General features: G+C 48.0%; 1 protein-coding gene and 1 long non-coding RNA gene across 2 annotated transcripts in view; one reads left to right on the forward strand and one right to left on the reverse strand.

Annotated features, from left to right (window-relative positions):
• LOC113953217 overlaps positions 1–6,063 on the forward strand; it is a 6,695-nt gene extending 632 nt beyond the window's left edge. Inside the window, exons 2-3 of the long non-coding RNA XR_003529790.1 lie at positions 1,158–1,277; positions 4,429–6,063. This is a non-coding gene — a long non-coding RNA (uncharacterized LOC113953217). The remainder of the gene's footprint in view (positions 1–1,157; positions 1,278–4,428) is intronic.
• The window catches only part of ZBTB7C (zinc finger and BTB domain containing 7C), a 128,132-nt gene that overhangs the window by 23,437 nt on the left and 83,234 nt on the right, over positions 1–21,461 (reverse strand). The gene's annotated exons all lie outside the window — the stretch shown is intronic.

The following is a 21,461-nucleotide window of genomic DNA, read 5'->3' on the forward strand; positions in this document are numbered from 1 at the left end:
AAAGTGCTACAACTTCCTGACAAACCTACAGGATGTTACAGACCAACCTGGCAGTGCAGTGTGGCAAATGGAGCCAGGCTGAGAGAGAGAGGGTTGTTCAGCCTGGAGAAGAGAAGGTTCCAGGGAGACCTGAGAGCCCCTTCCAGTGTCTAAAGGAGCTCCAGAAGAGCTGGAGAGGGACTGGGGAAAAGAGTCTGGAGTGACAGGACAAGGGGGGAATGGCTTCACATTGATAGAGGGCAGGGTAAATTTGAATATTTGGAAGAAGTTCTTGGCTGGGAGGGTGGTGAGGGCCTGGCACAGGTTGCCTGGAGAAGCTGTGGCTGCCCCATCCCTGGAAGTGTCCAAAGCCAGGGTGGACAGGGCTTGGAGCAACCTGGTCTAGTGGAAGGTGTCCCTGTCCATGGCAGGGGGCTTGGAATCAGATCATCTTTAAGGTCCCTCCAACTCAAACTGCTCAATGATATCCACACCTATGGATGCTTTTGCTCTTACACCAAAGAAAAAAAGAAATGCAAACATCTAACACAACAGCAACCCCAAGGATTTGAGAGGTGAGAGAGGGTACGTGCATAGAGAACACATGGCTTCCTCCCCATACTCTTCCCAGGGAACAGGTTTGATCCACCTCCTGAATGAAGGACTGGGGGGTGCTCTGGGTGTGTGTGTGTGTTTGGGCAATGACCTGAAGAGCACCAGCAGACACGCAGAATCACTCACAGTATCCTAGGACCTACTTTTTGTCTTGGGTGGGAAAACATCAGCATGTCACCCCACTTTCCCCACCATTTCCCTGTCTGCATTTTGCATTTCCTTTCACAGCACAAACATGCCAGCCTCTGGTTAAATGCGTTACAGCGACTTCTCTCTCAAGGAGAGGAAAATTCACCAATTAAGGAGCTACAACAAAAGCAGACACTTGGAAACATCTACCTCTCCATCCACCCACCTCGCCTCCCTCCTCTGGGCCTTTCTAATCCACATTATGCTGTTTCATACGTGCAACACATGAACAAAATACCCCTTTGAAGCGTATTAATTTCTCTTCCCCGTTTGTCCGTGGAGACGCATGGCAAAAAGGGGTGTAAATGCAATCTCTTGCATTTCATAGGGCTTTATACATATATATATATATATTTTTTTTTTTCTTCATTCAGCCCTTCCTAGGCATGGGCAGGACCCCAGCAGCTTGCCAACAACGCACTTCAAAGCCGCACACCAGCTCTGGATGAAACACCACCACCGCAGCATGCCGGGGACTTTCCTCTTCCAAGCTGGTACTTCAAAATATTTATAAATGCACTTAAGCCCCGCTCTGACCACTGCCTCTATTTGCAAACCCTGCCCTGAGATTCATGTCAGGTCGCGGGGAGTTCCGCTCGCATTGTTGGCATACCTGAGGAGAGGCAGAGGGACTCGCTCCCTGCACACAGAACAAAGCCCCGAGTTATTGCAGAGCTTTGCCCTCCACCGAGTGCAATTATGGTTAGAGAAAACCCTTGTTTATAGCAGAATCCTTCCAGTCGGGGAAAAAGAGATTTAATTATAAGGTAATGGTGCTGTGGGCGTGTGCGCGAGCAGAGCGCAGATGTGGCCACGAGCAGGGCTGCTCCCCCTGCCCAGGTGGTTGCTGAATGGCTCCGGCTTTTGTGGATGGTGAAAACAGGGATTTGGAGTCTTCCTTCACGGCTGCTGAAGGTTGAGCACTGAATCAGGGGATGCACAGCATGAAGAATTAAAAAAATAGATTAAAAAAAAAAAAAAAGCCAGGAGAGACACCTACATCACCTGACTAGGAGTAACAGGAGGGGAGATGGATGGCCAAAATACCCAAACCTTTCCCCTTTCCCTCAATTATGGCCTTAGAGACAGGTTTGCTCAGGTAGGTCATGAGAATCCTGGAATGGTTTGGGTTGGAGGAACCATAAAGTTCATCTTGTTCCACCCCCCTGCCATGGGCAGGGACACCTTCCACTAGACCAGGTTGCTCCAAGCCCTGTCCAACCTGACCTTGGATACTTCCAGGGATCCAGGGGCAGACACAGCTTCTCTGGGCAACCTGTGCCAGGCCCTCACCACCCTCCCAGCCAAGAATTTCTTCCCAATGTCCAATCTAACCCTGCCCTCTGTCAGTTTTAAGCCATTCCCCCTCATCCTATCACTATCTGCCTGCGTAGAAAGTTGTCTTCCACCTTTTTTGTAAGTTCCCTGTAAGTACAGAAAGGCTGAGGTTTGGTTCGAGCTGGGTTTGGTTTCCACTCCCCCTTCCAAATGGTATTGCAGAATCAGAGCTCAATGTGAGCTGTTGGCATTGTAGACATAGAGATGGGCTGTAGGATTTCATAAACCAAGAGCTCAATCAGACCCTTATAAAAAACACCTTTATACAAAAAGGTACATTCCAATGACATTCAGAGCTCCTTGATGCTGCCTATGCCAAAGTACATGCTCATCAACTGTGTGCAGCAGAGAATATTTTTCTAGCCCTGTCTTTTCTTCCACTTATTTTAAGGAACAGAGTGTGGTTTCCCCTCCTGTGTTTCTCATATTTTGCTTAAAAATAAAATTTGAACCTATATCAAACCAAACAGCTTCTTGCCCAAGGTGGTAAGAAAAAAAAAAAAGAAAAGGCTCTTCTATGGTGAACCCATCAGGGAAAGGGAATATAAATCCCCCTGCGGATTTATTCCACCAGAAGCACCCAGCCCCCAAAAACCAGTGCAAAATTTGCAGTAGATCCTTCCTACCATGGCACATGACTTCTTGGAAACATATAAAGCATCTAATAGAGCGTGGTCTGATTTATACTTGGAGCAGGGCATCTTTAATGGCAGCAGGAGTGCGGGTGTAAATCTCCAGGCATGGAAAAATCAGACGCATCGCCCCAGTCCTCTGGATTCGCTCTGCTCTGAATGCCACTGAATAAAAATGAGGCTTTATGGTAAAAAAGAGGGACATGTCCTTCTGCTGGATAGGAGAAATTTCTAAGGGCACAGTGCTGTAAATAATCATTCAAGCCAGTTTGCAAGTGTCTCAGGCAACCCGTGATAAGCCATAGAACAGGTATTGAGAATACCACAAAAATGATCAGAGGACTGAAGCCCCTCTGCTCTGGAGACAGGCTGGGAGAGCTGGGGGTGTTCAAAAGAGAAGGCTCCAGGGAGACCTTAGAGCCCCTTCCAGCACCTCCAAGGGGCTCCAAGAAAGTCAGAGAGGGACTTTGGACAAGGACATGGAGTGACAGGACAAGAGTTGCTTCCCATTGACAGGGGATTCCACTTAGACAGAATGAAGAAATTGCTTATGCTGAAGGTTGTGAGGCCCTGGCACAGGTTGCCCAGAGAAGCTGTGGCTGCCTCATCCCTGAAAGCGTCCAAGGCCAGGTTAGAGGGGGCTTGGAGCAATCTGGGATAGTGGAAGGTGTCTCTGCCTGTGGTGGGGGATTGGACTTGATTTAAAGCCCCGTTTCAGTCCAAACCATTCTGTGATCCCGTGAAGACTCAGTGGGTTGAATCAGAAGTGGAGCTGTGATGCCCTCTCATCAATCACACCTTTCCAAAACTGTAAGCCTGCCCTGTTCACACAACCCGACACCTACAGATCCCCCTGGATGTACACAAACCCCCTGCCATCCCACACTGCACATGGAGGGACTATGCACCCTAAAGCAGCCTCCTCTTCCTGCCCTTTCCACTGGTGTATCACGGGGACAGTTGATGTATGAAAAGGGACAATGCCATGCTCACTCCTCCACCCTGCAGACAACCCATCCCTAAGATCTCATGCCCATCCTGACTCCAGAACAACACAAAGAAATATAAATATCCTTGGGAGTAAGCAGGGATAGATGGCAGTGAAGCATATGGGTGCCTCCAAAATCCAGTAATTTCTCTTTATTGCAAACTGCTGCTCTTCAGACAGTGTCTGTTCTGTCTGCAGAGCAGAAACCCACCCATAGCAGGCCTGCTCAAGTCCTAAATGACCTTCTTTATCCTTTGACCTTCATCAAGGGCAGGTTGCATCTCTGCTCTTTAGGTGCATTTGAGGGTGAAGACATTGGATAAAAACCTATGAGAGAACAAAGAGGAGGCTGCCTGTGAAAACACACACTGAAATGAGAAAACAAAATAAACAGCCAGTCCTAAAAGAGAAAACTCCTGCCATAAAGCAGATTTTGAGAGGAAAAAAAAAAAAAGAAACAGTCATGCACTGCCCTGCTTTGCTAAACAGGCAGATGGGACTTGTATTTCTCTTCTGAAACTTTAATGGAGGGATATGATTCTGCTGCAAGCATATTTTATATGCCTGGCAATTAAAGAAGAAGGGAAGGGTAAAATTTATAGGTTTGTGAAACACAGAGGATAGCTTTCTGGCTGCAATGTTTCATTATTTTCTTGTTATTCCTTTTATTCTTCCTTTTGCTCCTAGGCTTGATGGATGGGCAGCAGTGGAGACAGAAATCTTCCTGTTATACTCACAGGGCAGATACTGAATCAGCAACCATGGTGGCTACACAAGCTGCACCTCTCTGAACAAGCCTGAGACAAAAAAAGAAGTGTTTCAGTGTATCCCTCAGTCCCTACAGCACTTTCCAGCTCCTACAGCCACCTCACCTCTCTCTGGTTAACAGGCTTCACTCTTTCAAAGAAGAAGGTTGAGCCTTCGTTGGTTCTTGATGTAGATGGGAATATGACTTGCCCAAGCTCTTGCCCCACCTGATCCTCCAGGCCCTGCATTTTCAGGGACAATCTGCTCCTCACCCTTTGAGCTCTGCCAAGATCCTGGCACTTCCCACCCATCCCACCTCAGGAGGAAGCAAGAACCACCTGTGTCTGCCTAGAGAGCCACCTTGCAGGCAAAGGCCTGGTGGTCCTGGTGGCCAAGAATGTAGCCAAGAGTCAGTGGCATGGCCTTGCAGTGAAGATGGCCAAACACACACTCAGTAGAATTAACAAAAGTACTGCCCAGAGGTCAAGGGGAGTGATCTCTCTGCTCTACTCATCACTTGTGAGACCACAGATGGAGCACTGTGTCTAACCTGGGGTCTCCAGGTAGACATTGTCACTGTGGAGGCACACAGAGGGGATGAGGGAGCTGGAGCACGTGAAGTGAGAAGAGAGGTTTGTTCAGCCCAGAGATGAGGGTGTGAAGGGGGAATGTCACTTTTTCATCTAACTACCTAATGATTAATTATAGAGAAGGGAGTCAGACTCTTCTCAGCGCACAAGAAGCCATGGACAGAAGTTACAGCAAAGCAAGTTTAGATCAGATGTAAGAAGAACATTTTCAGTAAGACGCTGGTCAAGCCTTGAACCATGAAGCCAGAGAGATGTTGGGATCTGTGTCCTTGGAGATACTCAAAACTCAACCACACAAAGGCATGAGCCTGTCCAAGAGCGGGAACTTGAATCAGGAGTTTTCAAAGGTCCCTGCCACCAAAACCATTCCCTGAATCCATGCTCTGGTTGTGCAGATATGGAGCCAAGGCACAGAGGAGATGAAATAATACAACCACAGGGTATGCAGGGGACCTCTACCTGCAGTAGAGGCCATGTCTCCAGAGAGCAACCTAGAGCCCTACCCTCGTTGCTTTTGAGAAATTAAACCCATCACTACAGTTGTGTCTGTGTGTGCTGGGGTTTCTGGGGTCATCTGCTCCCCTGGTAGAAGGTTGCGCTTCTCCTCCTGCAAAATTCTTTCAATTTTTAATTTTTTCCAACTTCAGGGCCAATTCAGCAACTCATCTTTGTGCTAAGACTGTCGGTGAAAGTGTCAACTGCGCGACTGGTTTCTGTGATGTGGAGTCATGCCCACCAAGACTTGGACCAGGTCTATGCAGCCCATTTCACATAAGCCACCAACCAGCCCACACCTGGCAAAAGACTGAAGACAGTATCAGCCATGCCTGCATGACTCCTGGCTTTGGGCCATTTTTCTCCAGCCCTCTGAGCAGCCACAATATAAATCTTGCTGTCCTTTCACTGGTCTTTGCTGTGACAACACAATCACTTGGCTGCCCATGCCAGCCCCCATCGGGTGTTTGTCAGGGATGCGTCAATGGAAAAATGAACTCTGTACCCTGGAGAGCAAGGAGAGCAGTTCTTCATGAAACCAACCACTGCTGCCCTTTCTCAGCTCACACATTTGCTGCAGGAGGAATTTGAGTCCTTGTCAAATCACTCTGAATATTTACCTCCACCAGGAGCAAATCCGTATTCCTCCCTCCAGGTGAATAAGCAGGAAAACCTTGCCCAGATAAATGCAGGGTAAGGGTTTGGCTTCCTCTCCAATGCCAGCACTCCCATGCCTAAATATCTCCATTAAATATGTGTGTGCATGTGTACACATCCTTTATTCAGAGCTATATTTGCTCTTTAGAAAGAAGACTGCTTGTCCCACTGAAGCCAGAAAGGAGGAAGAAATTCTTTACACTGAGGGTGGTGAGGCCCTGGCACAGGTTGACCAGAGAAGCTGTGGCTGCCCCATCCCTGGAAGTGTTCAAGGCTAGGTTGGATAGGACTATAAGCAACCTGGTCTAGTGGAAGGTGTCCCTGCCCATGGCAGGGGGTTGGACTGGATGAGATTTAAAGGTCTCTTCCAAACCATTCTGTGATAAGTCAGCTGAGTCCTCCTATACACCCCAGCAAAGCTACAACTCCTGTCAAAACCATTCCCAGCATTGGTAAAATTTAGGCTCTGTAGCAATTTTTATATACTAGTTAAATGATCTTTTTTTCACTGGCTGAAACCCCTTCAATTGAATTACTCCAGACTCTGGTGGTGGGACCCCACTGCGTGTTGGAGAGTGTGGGAAAACACAATCCCAACAGCCACCCATGGGGAGACCATGGGGCCAACAGAGAAGTCAGCGGGGCTGGACACAACGTGAATTCAGCTCAGGAAGCTCATACAGTTATAAGACTATTAGCGCAGGAGGGTGGAGACCTGCTTGTGTCCGGAGAGAGGGAAGAGAGCCCATCCCCTGCTGAAAGCTGTGGGTGGACGTATTGCACTTGGCCAGCCAGGACATTAAGGCAGGTCCCCTAATTTAACACTTCCCAATGGGAGTGAGATGAAAAGAGCAATTCAGGGGGGTCGAGAGAGCCCAGGTAAAACACCATCTGGAGAAAACAGGGTGGGCAGGAGAGGCTCCTCGCAGAGGGGAGCGGGAGGGAGGCTTGGTGGGGGAAGAGGAGGATGCTGGCTGCACCAGCCACCGAGCGCTTCAAACACGGGGTGCAGATAAGTGGGATCACGGAGCAGGGTGGGAGGAGGTGAAGGAAGCAGGTAGGAGAGAAGATTACAGGAGTGCGAGGAACAACAAAGAGGAGGAAAACGGAGAAGAAAAAATTATGCGGGGCCTCGAAGGTCAGAAGAGTCAACTTCAAAAGGATTCCTTAAAGACATAAAGCAAATGCCTTCATATTCAATTATTTAGTCTCCACACAAATCTAAGTAGTATACAGTATTTTTTTGATTTTTTTCTTCTTTTTTTTTTTTTTTTTTTTTTTTTTTTGCCTTCCAACACTCTATTTGGCACAAAGGGAAGATAAAGTGGAGGGACTGTAAGAGAAGTCTGGGACTCTTTGTTTTCCTAACGGACCAGACAGGGCTTGAGTCTGCACGACCCCCTTGCAAAGGATACGAAGTGAACAGAGGAGGCTTTTCAGGAGAAGAAGGGTGGGAACGAGCAGGACTTCTCCTTTCTGGAACTGAAAAACGTTAAAAAAATTACCTGTTCAGCCCGAAACAAAATGTTTTCCCAGATTCTGATTGTCTGTTTAATCAAAAACACATCAAATGTTGAGTTAAACAAATCACGCTGCCTCTGAAAGTCAGGACTTCCACTCTGCAGACGCTGAAATGAAACGCTTCCCTTTTTCACAGTTCCTCCATTAATCTGGCAAAACTGACCCAGACGCACAGTAGTTCTTTTGTCACCAAAAATTCTGTACTAAAACATGTTTAGCTGAATTATCTCTCCCCACTGTACTTAAGGAAGCTAAAGTGAAGTACAAAGCCAAAAGAGCCGGCTCCTCTATCCTGGGGCGTTCAACCCATCAGCAGAGTTAAAATCACTGACAAGCTATGGCAAGCTAATGGCAGTAAAATGGTACCCAACAGGAGGCTTGAAGCCGGCACAGTGAACTCTACAATAAGTTCCAGTCCATTAAACACCGGGCTTAAGTAAAATATTACAGCAGGTCACGTTTTAAAGTGGGCAAGAATAGGTGAGGGAATCACTGAGGACCCATGAGAATCCTCTTGGAGGAGAACAGAAACTCTGCTGTAGCCTTTTCCATCTCGCTGCCCTTATCACCGTCACTTTCCTGCTGACTGCATGTGCTTCCTTCCGCCCCACGCAATTTTTTCCATGTGCTCCTCCAGCAGCGGATGGCAGCAGGGAATTAGGCCACTGAGGCAAGGCCATGGTGCTGTCACATGAAGCATCTGCAGGGCTACCACGGTGCCCAACATGGTGATGACCAGCCACATCAGAAAAAACACAAGAAGAAAGTGCCTCGGTGAAGGCCTTGTAACAGGTCAGTAGCAGAGCCAAGAGTGGAAATCATGTCCTCCTGTTTCTGCCCACCTGGATCCCAAGTGTTTAGTACTTTTCTCTGTTCAGCTTTGACCTTATGAGTTCCCTTAACCTTCTCCTGGCAGTTTCCTAATGGGCAAATAAATCTCTGGAGAGTATCTTAAATTCTTTTTTATCACAGACTGTATCAGTGTGATAATAAGATCAGCCTTCAGACTCCCCATTAAGTCACAGAAGGTGTGGTCATCAGTCATGCTTTTCCCAGACTTAATTGCCAGACAGACACTTTAAGTGGAAAGTCCATCTAATGAGCCCAATCATTAAAACATCCCTGGTTCCTATTTGAGATGGAAAATTATATTACTCTAATAAGGGGGTTGCATCTTTGCCCCCCTATTCAATCATGTGGCACGGAGAAAGGTGAGACTTCTCTGTGAGTTTGCCTTGAATGTGTTTCATTTAAACACAGCCCACTACTTCAGGCAAGAAAAAGTAATTCACTGAATTAGAAACCCTTCACTGAAGGAAAACTGGGTGGTTGGAGAAGAAGGCAGAGTCCTGGAAGTGAGAAAAGGGGTCACCATTGATGGTGGGGTCATCACTGACACCACGGATGCTCCTGAGGGCTGTCCAGGTGGAGATGGTGGAAGAGTCACCCACGGTGTCCATGCCAGGGTTGAGAAGATGTGCAGACACCAAGTGACATATGGGACATACGAAGTGGGGTCTTCAATGGGACATCTCTTCCCTACACTGTTCACAAGAAAAGGCTTTATTTGGAGAAAGAACTGGTTTTATTGTCCAGTATAACCTGCACCAGGTGGGAGAAGCAGTTGGGTAGTTGCCAGGAGTTTGGAAAACTGAAGAAGAGCAGCTCACAAATTCAAAAGCCTTTTCATGGGGCAACTCCAGCCAAAGTCCCTAAAATAGGGCTCAGGCTACAAGTCTTCACTGATGGGGTAATTCTCTCCTGCCCTGTCTGATCCCAACAGAAATACTCATCTTTCTCACCTGTGTATCTCCTACTGCTACTCATCACAGAAAGCTCCATCCCATCCAGGCCGGCTCCGCCTAGGAGCTCAGCCTAGGTAAAATCAGCCTAAGCCCCTGCTGGCCTCCAGTTGTGTCAGATGCCAGTGTGCCCATTGAGCTGCCCCAATGGGCCCACTCCCGCCCCAAAGCATCAGCGGTGAGAGCTCCTCCGCAGGGAATCCCGGCGGGAAGCCCAGGCAAGCCCGGGTTACGAGCTCCACATCCAGCGGCGGCTCTGCCAGGTGCTCGGAGCGCCGGCTCGGAGCGATCCCCTAATAAAAACAACGAAGCACGGAAGGGCGTGTTGCTTTTGGGTAATAATACATCTTAGAACTGCACGGTGAGGCAAAGACAACGCCGCGCCCTAAGCCACCCGAAGGGTGTGGGCATTATACAATGATTCGCCCACACCCAGAACCTCCGAAGACAATTAACATCCAGCGCCGCCTAAGAATCAGTAAATACCATATCTCAAACCAGGAAACGTTGACATTTTCCATGTGCATTAAAAAAAAACCAAAAAAAAACCCCCCACAAAAAAAAAAAACAACCAAAGCCACAAACCAAAGACATGTCTCAACACGAACATCACCCTGGGCAGACCCAGATCGCTGCGCACGGTGAATATTTTCTGCCCTTCGTCTGGAAGAAGCCAGAGCAAAGTCAATGGCCGTCACACTTCAAGCTATATTAAGCATGAATTTTGGAGTTTTCATCATGAATTTTGGAGTTTTCATCATGAATTTTGGAGTTTTCATCATGAATTTTGGAGTTTTCATCACTTCCCTTTCAAAAAAAAACCCCAAACAAACGAAGAAACAAAACAAACCCCCCAAAAAAACCCAAACCCAAATCGACAACAAACAAACCAACAAACAGAGATGATGGAAGTATTTAAATGCATAATTACGTTTCGATAACGACGAAGTCATGCGAGGCACTTTATAAATAATAAAACGAGATCTCATCACGCCCAAGCTTATTTTCAAAGCTGTAAATCTACTTCTGGTACAGTCGCCGGGAAAAGATTTTACTATTGAGTAATAATGGAAACAAAATAGCACTTACTAAAGGGAAATGGGAGCAAGAACCCATCAGATGTTGAAAGACAACAGAGAAAATCAGCTTGTTATTAGGAGATAGGAGCAGAAGTAATGCAGTTTTGTTGGTTTGAGATAGCAGCAGCAAGACGTGTTGGTTATTAACAGAGATGGCACTCTTTTTTTTTTCCCTAAACCACAGTGCAGTTGTTGTGATGCTCATGAAAACAGCAATAAAGATGCAGCTCTGGGCTTGCACCCCCAGCCACCAATGCATCTTAGAGGAAAAACAAACAAACAAACAAAAGCACCAAAATGAAAGTGTCTCCTGAGCTATTCCTAAAAATTTCTCAGGTCAGGAAATTCAAGTTGCTTTTCCAAGAAAAATTCACCTGTCCATTGGGGGGGGGGGGGGAGAAGAAAAAGAAAAAGAAAAGATGATGATTATCATAATAATATTTTCTGGGCAATCCCAGGAAAAAGCCAAAGCTGACACTTCCAGGAAGGACAAAGCTTATAACGTTACCATATACCTGCCTAAAAAAGGGATGCTCAAAGCCCTCTCAAGGGACAGGTGGGGATCCCAGAGAGGAATGTTTGTTGCAGTATTAATGAAGGAGGAGACAGGATATCCCACCAGGGATAAATGAAATATATATCCCTGGCTGGAACAGCAGAGACAGTTTGGATAGCTCAAGAACAGGAGGCTCACGCTGGATGTGGCTACTTCCCTTCAGGGCAGCCAACTGGGGAAGATCAGGAGTTGTTTGCATGGATAAGGAAGTCCTGCTTGAATTTCTGAATCCTGATTGTGGATAGCAGAAGGGATGGATTTTAATTCTCCAGCTGTAGAACTGAGTAACAGGAGGGAAGCTCAGTCCTACCAGTGCATGTGCAAGCAAGGAAATAAAAATATCCAATATTATTGTTTGCTGATGTTAGCTCGGAGCATCTTCAGATCTGACTAAACTTCTACTGGGCAAGTTTTTATTATTATTGTACTGTATTATGTATTTTATTGTATTGTATTACTATTGTGGTTTATTATATTTATTTATTTATTTTATTGTATTGTATTACTATTACTACAATGACTATTATTACTATTACTATTAATTGTAGTGACCATCTATAATGCACCAGTGTCTTATAGCTACAAGTGGGATGCTCATTCCCTTGCAGACCCTCTATAAGTGAGAACAAAGAAGAAGCAGTTCATTCTTAAATGCTTGTGCTCCGAATAAACAGTGTGAGGGGGAAAAAAGAGATTACTTGTTTTGTGCAGATAAGGAACAGAGAGATCTGGTGATTTGCAAAGGCAATGGATGAAACCCTTGGCAGAGCCAAAATTTGGTGTTAGCTTTTCCAAATCCCAGCTCAGCCCTTTATCTAGACCATCAGCCTGAACCAGCTGTCACCTAAGGCTCAGCTTTATCCCAAGGCTAGAGGAAGCCTAGAGCTCAGAGGGGCTCCAGGTCAGGGCCACCACATGGGCTTTAATGGGGACAAACCTTTTAGATGGGCTGTTGCAATAAGACAAGGGGTAAAGGTCTTAAACTAAAAGAGGAGAGATTTAGGTTTGATATAAGGAAGAAGTTTTTCACAATGACAGTGGTGAGGCCCTGGCACAGGTTGCCCAGAGAAGCTGTGGCTGCCCCATCCCTGGAAGTGTCCAAGGCCAGGCTGGATGGGGCTTGGAGCAACTTGGGATAGTGGAAGGTGTCCCTGCCCATGGCAGGGGAGGTTGGAATGAGACGATCTTTAAGGTTCTTCCAACCCAAACCATTCTGTGAATCCCATATGCCAGGTGGTTGCCACATGCTGAACCTTGTGCCCACACATCATGGTTGCAGCCCAGCAGCCAACTGGCTCAGCCCAGCACTGGCAGGCAGTGTTCTGGCCTCTGGCAAAGCCAGAGGATGTTGGTTTGCACCGGGACAGTGTAAATCATCCCAAAGGAGCTGTGATGGCAGGGTTTGGGCTGGTAGCACCACTCAGCAGTCCCACAGCTCAGCTGGGATTTTCACTGAAAAAAAACCAAAATGAAGGAAGTGTGAGATTCCAGGGATGAACAGAGGAGAGCTCCCAAGGGAAAAACAGGGATAGTCAGAGAAATTGGGAATGACACCCTGTTGCATTCTCCACCCAGCTTGGCAGGGCACTGGGGAAAGGACAAGGCAGGGAGGGTTTTGCAGGCGATAAGGGACACTCAGAAAAAGCACCACCAGCAACAAAGTGAGGCTTTTCAAAATATAAACAATTTTGGGGAACAAACACGGTCGGCACGCAAGCTAAAAATAAGCAGCAGCAAGTGAGAAAAGGATTAAAGGAGCCCAAAAGAAATAGCAAGCAGCAAATTGCAGGGAATTGTTCAGTGAACAATAAAAGGCTCCTCGCCATCTCCCCGCAACAGGCAGATGGCACTGGGAGAAAGCAGCCCCCGAACAAATGATGGCTGCAAAAGGGGCGATGGAGGGGGGGAGAAAATTTCAGACCTGGCAGATTTGTTAAGTGGTAATTTTCCCTCTGTCTGTGCAGAAGACAAAGGGGAGGGAAAGCTCCCCAAGACAGGGATTGTATTTCACTCCGCGGTTGAGAAGGCTTTCGAGTGTCTGCAGATAGCGGCGAGAAATGGTCCTAAAAAGATTAGAGCTCTTAAGGTAGGGCAAAATACTATATCCAGACAACACACTCGAGTTTTAATGACAGTGGGGAGAGAATTGAGTGAAGCATTGTCTGCTGCCTCTAGGAAACTGAAAACTTAATATGAAGCCGCACAGACTCAAGCCGGACTTTTCTCATGGAAAGGCTTTACTCCTGCCCTTTAAGCATCACTTTTTATCCTTGACATATATTTTCCATCCATCGCTTTCCTGCAACCAACACAAATTTAGGAAGGGTCTTCTGTGTTTTTAGAGTGACTTGGGTAGCTCATCTTTGAGCATCTCCCTGGCTGGAATGTATCTCTTCTTGATGCATCCCTCTTGTCAGGCTATAATCCATGTCTATGGATACCCACATGGGGGGCAAAGAAGGAAAGTGGTTTCCTACAGATGCATAGGGAATTGGCTGGAAAAGAAACTCACCATGCATTCCCCATATCTCAATCCCCAGCCCATCCCCACCTCAGTGATTCCCACGTGGGCTTGCTAAGGTGGACAGGCCAATTCCCACTGGGTGCAAACCACCAGATCTTCCATACAGCACATTTTACACTCGGAGCGAGACCAAGCATCACATCCAGTCTTAAATCATAGAATCACAGAATTGTTTAGGGTGGGAAACCCCTCCGATATCAAGTCTAACTGTTAACCCAGCACTTCCAAGGCCACCACTAAACTTTTTGACCGGATCGGGAATTTTGCGCCTCCCCCAAAAACGAGGCTGATTGCTATGGACTCCACAGTGGCCAGTGTTCCCCATGGGGGTCACCAGGACTCCCCCTGCACCACTTGGCCTGGGACAAGGACAAAACAGGGCACTGGTTTGCTGCCAGCCCCACGGCTGCATCTGCCAGGGCAGGGGGGACATCGCTCCTGTGCTGCCCCCACCAACCCCATCACTGGTGGGTGACACTGAGGCGGCTCTGCCACCCCCATCTCAGCTCCTGCATCCCCAAGCCAGGGACTTTTGGCTGCAGGGAGACCCCTCCCCTGACCTTGCCCGGGGCTCTGTTACTAAGAATAAAGCACAGAGGGCTGTGCTGTGCTGGAGCGCGGTGGGATAATTGCAGGGAAGCGGCTGCTGTAGCCCAGCGACCGCAGTAATTGGGTACAGGCCATCCTGCAGCCAGGTTTCCCGTGCTATTATCCCCTTATTAATAGAAACCAAATCCACCTTTGCAGAGGCAGCACCACGAGCCTGGAATTATGCGGTGCAGGGCTGCAGGGGAGGCATGTGCGGCATCTCCGCAACAGCCTCAGTCCTTCGCCACCCAAGGGACGGACCCACAGGATGCTCCCGCCCAGGTTGTGTCAAAATCCCAGCCAAAGTCCCCTGTGGTCACTGGAAAGGTGAATGTTACACTCAGCCACAAGACAATTGCCTTCACAGAGGCAGGCGGGTGAGATTTGGTCTATTAACTAATTAATCCCAGCAGCATCCCTTCAAGGTATGGCAGGGAGTATTAATTTCGTCTCCCAGGGAGGAAAACTGAAGGTCAAAAAGGCTTGAATTTCCCCCTGCCAACCCAGATGGGGTGTGGTGGGGGGCCAGAAGCTGAGCATCGCTGGATTTAGGGTTGGAAAATAATGTGTAGGCTCTCAGCTGGGATGTCCCTGCCTGGGTGCCACAGGATGTCAAATGCAAAAGATAAAGGTAAAAGTGAGAGCATAATTTTAAGGATAATCAACCCACAGTGCCAGAGCTCTCTTTGCGGGATTGTGTGAAAGCAAAGCCCTGATTTCTGAGAGACCCAAGGACAAGGTGTTAGTCTCTGCAAGGGCTCCCAGGACAGGACTTATATGCCAATATGGTACTGTGGCTTTCTATGGCCAGGACTAATACAGGTCCCTCTCCCCACCCCTGTCTTATTCAAGGTTAACTTCCTCTCTGAAGCTCAACTTGGAAACAGTTCTGGATAAAATGTGCCCCTGATCATGACTTTTTATGTGTTTTGGAAAGCAGGTAACGAGCTGTGAGTCAGTATTAAAGCTGGAAAGTAGATTAAAAGTAGATTAAGTGCCTCTATCCGAAATGCAGTCGACAATACAGACAATAGGATCTGATTTGGTACATTACTTGCAGTTTTAGGAAGGTCTTCAGGACTATTTGAATCTCATTTCAAATTTGGGATTTGCTTTGAAACTTGTGAAAGGTCTGGAGAAGTAGGAGCAGCTGAGGGAGCAGGGGAGGCTCAGCCTGGAAAAAAGGAGGCTCAGGGGGGACCTTCTGGCTCTGCAACCCCCTGACAGGAGGGGGGAGCTGGCGAAGGTCGGGCTCTGCTCCCAGGGAACAAGGGACAGGATGGGAGGAAATGGCCTTGAATTGCAGAAGGAGAGACTTAGATTGCGTATTAGGGAAAATTTGCTCACTGAAAGGGTTGTCCAGCCCTGGCACAGCTGCCCAGGGCAGTGGTGGAGTCCCCATCCCTGGAGGGATTTAAAAGCTGTGTGGATGTGGCACTTGGGGACACGGGTTAGTGGTGATCTTGGCAGTGCTGGGGGAACTGTTGGACTTGATGGTCTGGGGTGGGTTTTTCCAACCTAAATGATTCTGTGATTGCACAGTGATGTTCACTTCCCCATCCATGGAAGGCAAAGCCCAGCAGACCGTCTCCTACGGTAACAGTCTTAACCATCAATGTTAATACACGCAAGATGGACAAGAAAGAATTATCAGCCCAGGGTATTTCCATGCTTCCCTGTTTCTCTCCACCTCTTCTTCACCCAGCTTTTAGCGTTTCCCATTTCAGCAATTAACCCCAGCCTTTCTGAAGATGAATCCTACAGGCTTGAAACCAAGCCCTCGCAGAACCAAATCAGGACAGATGTGCCAGAGAGTGATGCAGATGGTTTTTCCTGCCCCTGAAACTCGAGACTTTGCTTCTGCTCAGCTCTGCTGTGTTTTGCAGACTGAGGACGTCAGGAGCACATCCCTTCCCCATATGGCAAGCGAGGAGTCATCCTGGAAAGATTAAAGGAGAGAGAGGAGACCTGCGTTGCCTCCTGCATTTTTCAGCCCTTCTCCAGTGCTTTGTGAAAGGCTAGTGCTGTTAAAAGCAACTACATAAGAGATTGAAAGAGTCAGGGAAAATAAATAATACATAAATGTTGAAGTGTGTTGCCAAGGCCACCTCCAGGATGGATCTGCACCTTCCGGACAGCTGCCTGCTCCTGGCCTGGAGAGATGTCACTGGGAGTGAAATGGAGCTCCTGGGCAAGACGTTGCTTCAGAGTGATGCATCAAAAAACCTTGCAGGTGACAGAAACTGTAATTGCTGTGCTTAAACTTTCCTGGACCATTTCAGCCCTGAGAAACCCAGCTCCGCTGCTGATTTCAGCAGAACAGGGAGGGATGCGTCCCTACCAGGGGAGAGGATGGGATTGCTAGGGATACCCCTCCCCTGCTTCCTGAGCCTCCCACCACCTTGTACCCCTGGGGGCTCATGGATGCTCTGGCTTCCATGAGGACTTGAGCAATGTTCTCCATCGTCCCCAAAAGCAGTCCAAACCAGGTGCAGAGACCCAGCAGCCTGAAAACAACCAGGTGTTAGACCCAGTGTGAAATGCCACAGATGGCTTCTTGGGGTCCAGGGCAGCAAGGACCTGGGTAGGAGCAGAGCGCTGTTCCAAGGGTACAGATCCATCCTGGAGCTGGCCTTGGCAACCTAGTCCTTGTGCCCAGAGGCTGCAGAGACCCCAGGGCAGCTACACTGCATCCCACCAGCTCCATCCCCATATCCTTCTTTCAACAGCAGCTTGGCCACCTCTGCCTCTTGTTTTTCTCAGCAAACCCCCCAAGAGCTCTATGGCTCCACAGCAGTAAGAGAGAGCATATTTCTCTCTTCAAACACATGATATGAACGTAAAACAAAAGGTACATGGTGTGGCTGGATGCAGCCATGACTTTGATGTGAGCTGCCCTGACTCAGGACACGGACAGCTGGCTGTGCCAGTAGTGCCAGCAGCCCACTGTAAGGGATTCTCTCCCCAGTCTGTCCTTTCCATGGGTTAGGAGGTAGGACATCACCCCTGGAGCAGGATGCCTGTGCCCCATCAGGGATACAGAAGCATCCAGCCCTGATGCAGAAGGACACCAGGTGCACAGGGGGCTGGGAGGTGATGGTGAGGAGTGTGGTCCTTGGGGTGGCTGTTTCCAACCTTGCTGTGATGGACAAGTCCAGACACACCCCTGCCTCATTGCTGTTGCCTGGAAAACACATTAAATATCCCCAGAAAATCACTCTGCTACCCACTAAACCCCCTCTGCTCTCCTCTGCCTGCTGCAGAGGGCAGCTGCGGGGGCTCAGGAGACACAGCACACAGATGAGCACACAGGGATGCTGCAGGGGTTCCTAAAATTAGATGCACACAGTCTAATGCCTCTGCAAAAAAAACCCCCATATCTGCTAGGATCACAACTGGCTACAAAGACTGAAGATGTTGTTTGAGAAATATTACTTATAGCTGTTTACCTGTATTTGCCTTATTGAGTTTTCTGTAGTGGGAGGTGACAAACCGACTGGGAAAAGTGGGGGAAAACACTCTTCTTGTTTAGCATGAAAAAACAGGTAACAATGATGAGGCAATAATTGATTCATCCGATAGTTTATTAACTGGAGTTGGGGTGTGCAAGTGACAGGTTCTGCAGCCAGCCTTTCATGTGACACGTTATTAAAGGCTCTTTTTCTGGCTCCGAAAGGCAGTGGCTGGCAGATCAAAGGTCAGACATTTCAAGAAGTAAATTGGTTTAATGTGGCTGCAGATAGCCTCACAAAAACCTAATAAATATGCAGTGAAATGTAAGGAGGGAAAATTGTGGACAAGAGAGACAATTACTTTGAAACCAGGATAAGAGCAGCGCAGGCTCAAATTAATCAGCGTTCGAGCTCCTTCTCTCTGCCTCAGGATTTAGTATTCAGAGCAGGAGCCCGGCTGATGGTGGGATGCACTGCGGGGAGCACTGGCACCCCACACCAAAAGCTGCTGAGGGAAGATGCTCAGCCCTGAGCCACAGCCTTCCACAGGTACACAGGGAAGCCACCTGACACCCACAGCAAAGGATGTTCATGAGCACTGCGGGATTTTTTGGTGCCTGGCGAACAGATTATCACTCCATGGCTGAATATTCTCCTATGAAGACAGGCTGAGAGAGGTGGAGGTGTTCACCTGGAGAAGAGAAGGCCCCAGGAAGACCTGAGAGCCCCTTCCAGTGCCTAAAGGGGCTCCAGGAGAGCTGGAGAGGGACTGGGGACAAGGGATGGAGGGACAGGACAAGGGGAATGGTTTCACACTGAGAGAGGGGATATTGGGAAGGAATTGTTGGCTGTGAGGATAGTAAGACCCTGGCCCAGGTTGCCCAGAGAAGCTGTGGCTTCCCCATCCAAGAAAGTGTCCAAGGCCAGGTTGGACAGGGCTTGGAGCAACCTGGAATAGTAGAAGGTGTCCCTGCCCATGGTAGAGGAGGTTGGAAGTAGGTGATCTTTATGGTCCCTTCCAATCCAAACCATTCTGTGGTTTTATGCCTCTATTTTATGATTTGTGCGGAGCCTTTGGTGTGTCCCAGTAGGCTCATGGTAGCACTGGGCCACCAGCAGAAAACAACTGATGGCCCAAACCCCAGTAAAAAATAAACACAGAAGGGTTTAATTATAAGAATTGATGCTTAAAACTCATCCCATTTTTCGCTTGATTTCGTGATGTTTTCAGAAGCATCCCTCACTTATTTTTAAACTCCAGACAGTGATATCTGAATAATCTGGGGAATTTTGTTTGCATTTCTTGAAATGCACTAACTCAAATAACCTCCAAACACTCACAAGGCAGGATTTCTTCACTAAAAAGTCACTCCTTTTAATTAAAGGTGAGAAAACAGCCATTCTAGTTCTCTAATCTGGAAAGAGACATCCTGCATGAAAACAAAGCACAATATTTCCAGTACAGCTGGAAACAGGAGCAGAGGAAACAAATCCATTAAATAAAAATGCCTGGTACCCCTCGGAGAAGAAGATAATGGGCACAACCTCTTTGTATTCCTTTTGCAGGTCACACTCCCCAGCTGAGTGACCTGGTGTGGTTTACTATGGCCTCACCAGACAGACTGAGAAGGACTATGCAGCAGAGTCTGTCCGTCAGTCTGTCTGATTTAGCAATGCCAAGCTTTGCCTGTTCACTCTCATGGGGACTTCCTGCAAGCATTTAAAGATTGGGACCCAAGGGCTAAACTGTTGCATACAATCACAGAACCATTAAGGTTGGAAATGTCCTCTAAGACCATCAAGTCCAACCATTCCCCAGCACTGCCAAAGCCACCACTAACCATGCCCCCAAGTGCCACATCCACATGGCTTTTAAATCCCTCCATCAGTGCCCTGGGCAGCTGTGCCAGGGCTGGGTAACTCTTTCAGTAAAGAAATTTTCCCTAATACCCAATCTAAGTCTATCCTTGTGCAACTAAAGGCCGTTTCCTCTTATCCTGTCCCTTGTTCCCTGGGAGCAGAGCCTGACTCCCCCTGGCTCCCCCCTCCTGTCAGGGAGTTGCAGAGAGTGAGAAGGTCCCCCCTGACCCTCCTTTTTTCCAGGTTGAGCCTCTCCAGCTCTCTCAGCCACTCCTGGTGCTCCAGACCCTTCCCCAGCTCCATCTTCTTTCTCAAGCATCACCAGCCACGTCATCCCATAGGCTGGACCACCACGGATGAACGAGATCCCATCTCCCTGTTGGTGGCTGTATCCCTCTGTCCGGAATGGAGCTGCATCCAGAACTGCCCTGACAGTTCCCCGGTGAGGAAAGCTCACGGGAAGCCTTGGGGATGAGGCAGACAGGGACAGCTGGCCATGGGACAGTTCAAGGAGTACCTAAACTTCAAGGGTCACCCCCATGGAGAACTGATGGGACATGGACCTCTACACCTGCAACCCACGCAGGCAGGTCTTGCCCTGAGTTATCTGTGCTTGTGTTGCTCTGCCATAAATCAGGAGCCCTGACACAGTAATTTGTATCTGGGGAACCTGGAGCAATTACAAAATCAGCCCAAACACCATTTGTTTCACAAGATTTTGCCCTTAGTTAGCACTGTCGCTCTGCTTTAATTGCACTGTAATTAATTGCAACAAAACTGTTTGGAAAGTGCATGTGCACAGTGGAAAGGCTGGAATATTGCAACCTGACTCCTCTGTTGCAGCCACAAAATCTACATAAAATCTGTCATTCTCTGTCCATACAACACCTGGCATTCATTTTACTCCCCTCCAACTCCTCTCAAAGCCAGACCAAGACTCATGGAAGGCAACTACTGACTAATTTTACATCCAGGTAAATTAAGGCTCAGAGAAGCTAATCTCTTTAATTTCTCTTCAGATAAGACTAAGAGGGCAGAGGTTGCCAGAAGTCAACAAAGCCTGGGCCTGGATGTAAATCACAACCTTGTAATACTCAGAGGTTCTTGTGTTCCCTTGCAGCTCCCAAAACCACCTAGCACCTCGATGAGGCTGAGACCTGCCTCCTGTCCATGGAGAAGGTTGCCTCATCCATAAATTCAACATGAAACAACACCTCCCTAAAGACAGAAAGCAGTGAGATTCAGAACTGATGATGTCCTATCCCTGGAAGTGTCCAAGGCCAGGTTGGACTTGCAACAAGCTGGTCTAGTAGAAGATGTCCCTGCCCATGGCAGGGGGTGGAATGAGAGAAGCTTTAAGGTCCCTTCCAACTCAAATAATTCCAGAGCCCCATCTAAGCCAGTATTCACTCTCTCAGTACAGACTATAAGCAATCCCTGGGCAGCCTTTCAGAAAAATAAGAAGCCACCAAATGCATCCAGGGCTGCCTCCAGTTTCATTCTCTGAGCGATTATTTCTGTGCAGGGAAGGCAACTGTACCAGAAGTCTGCATCCCTGCAAGGCTGGGGAAAAGGTCTGGAAAGGACACTGGGGACAGGAGAGAGGGATGACTCATGTGGCTCATCTCCTTCCACACACCCCCGGCGAGTGGCTGGGGCAATGACTTGACAGCAGTGCAGAAAGGGAAATTTCCCACCTCGTAATTGCTCAACACTGATAATAAAAACTCCTTTTCTTTCAGCTAAATACCTTGCAGAAAAAAAGATGTACTTAATTGTTTTTTGTCTTTGATGTTCTGATGTTTTCTTCTCTTCTCTTCTCTTCTCTTCTCTTCTCTTCTCTTCTCTT

Source organism: Corapipo altera, unplaced genomic scaffold (assembly GCF_003945725.1).
Source record: "Corapipo altera isolate COAL_440 unplaced genomic scaffold, ASM394572v1 61553, whole genome shotgun sequence".
NCBI classification, from domain to species: domain Eukaryota; kingdom Metazoa; phylum Chordata; class Aves; order Passeriformes; family Pipridae; genus Corapipo; species Corapipo altera.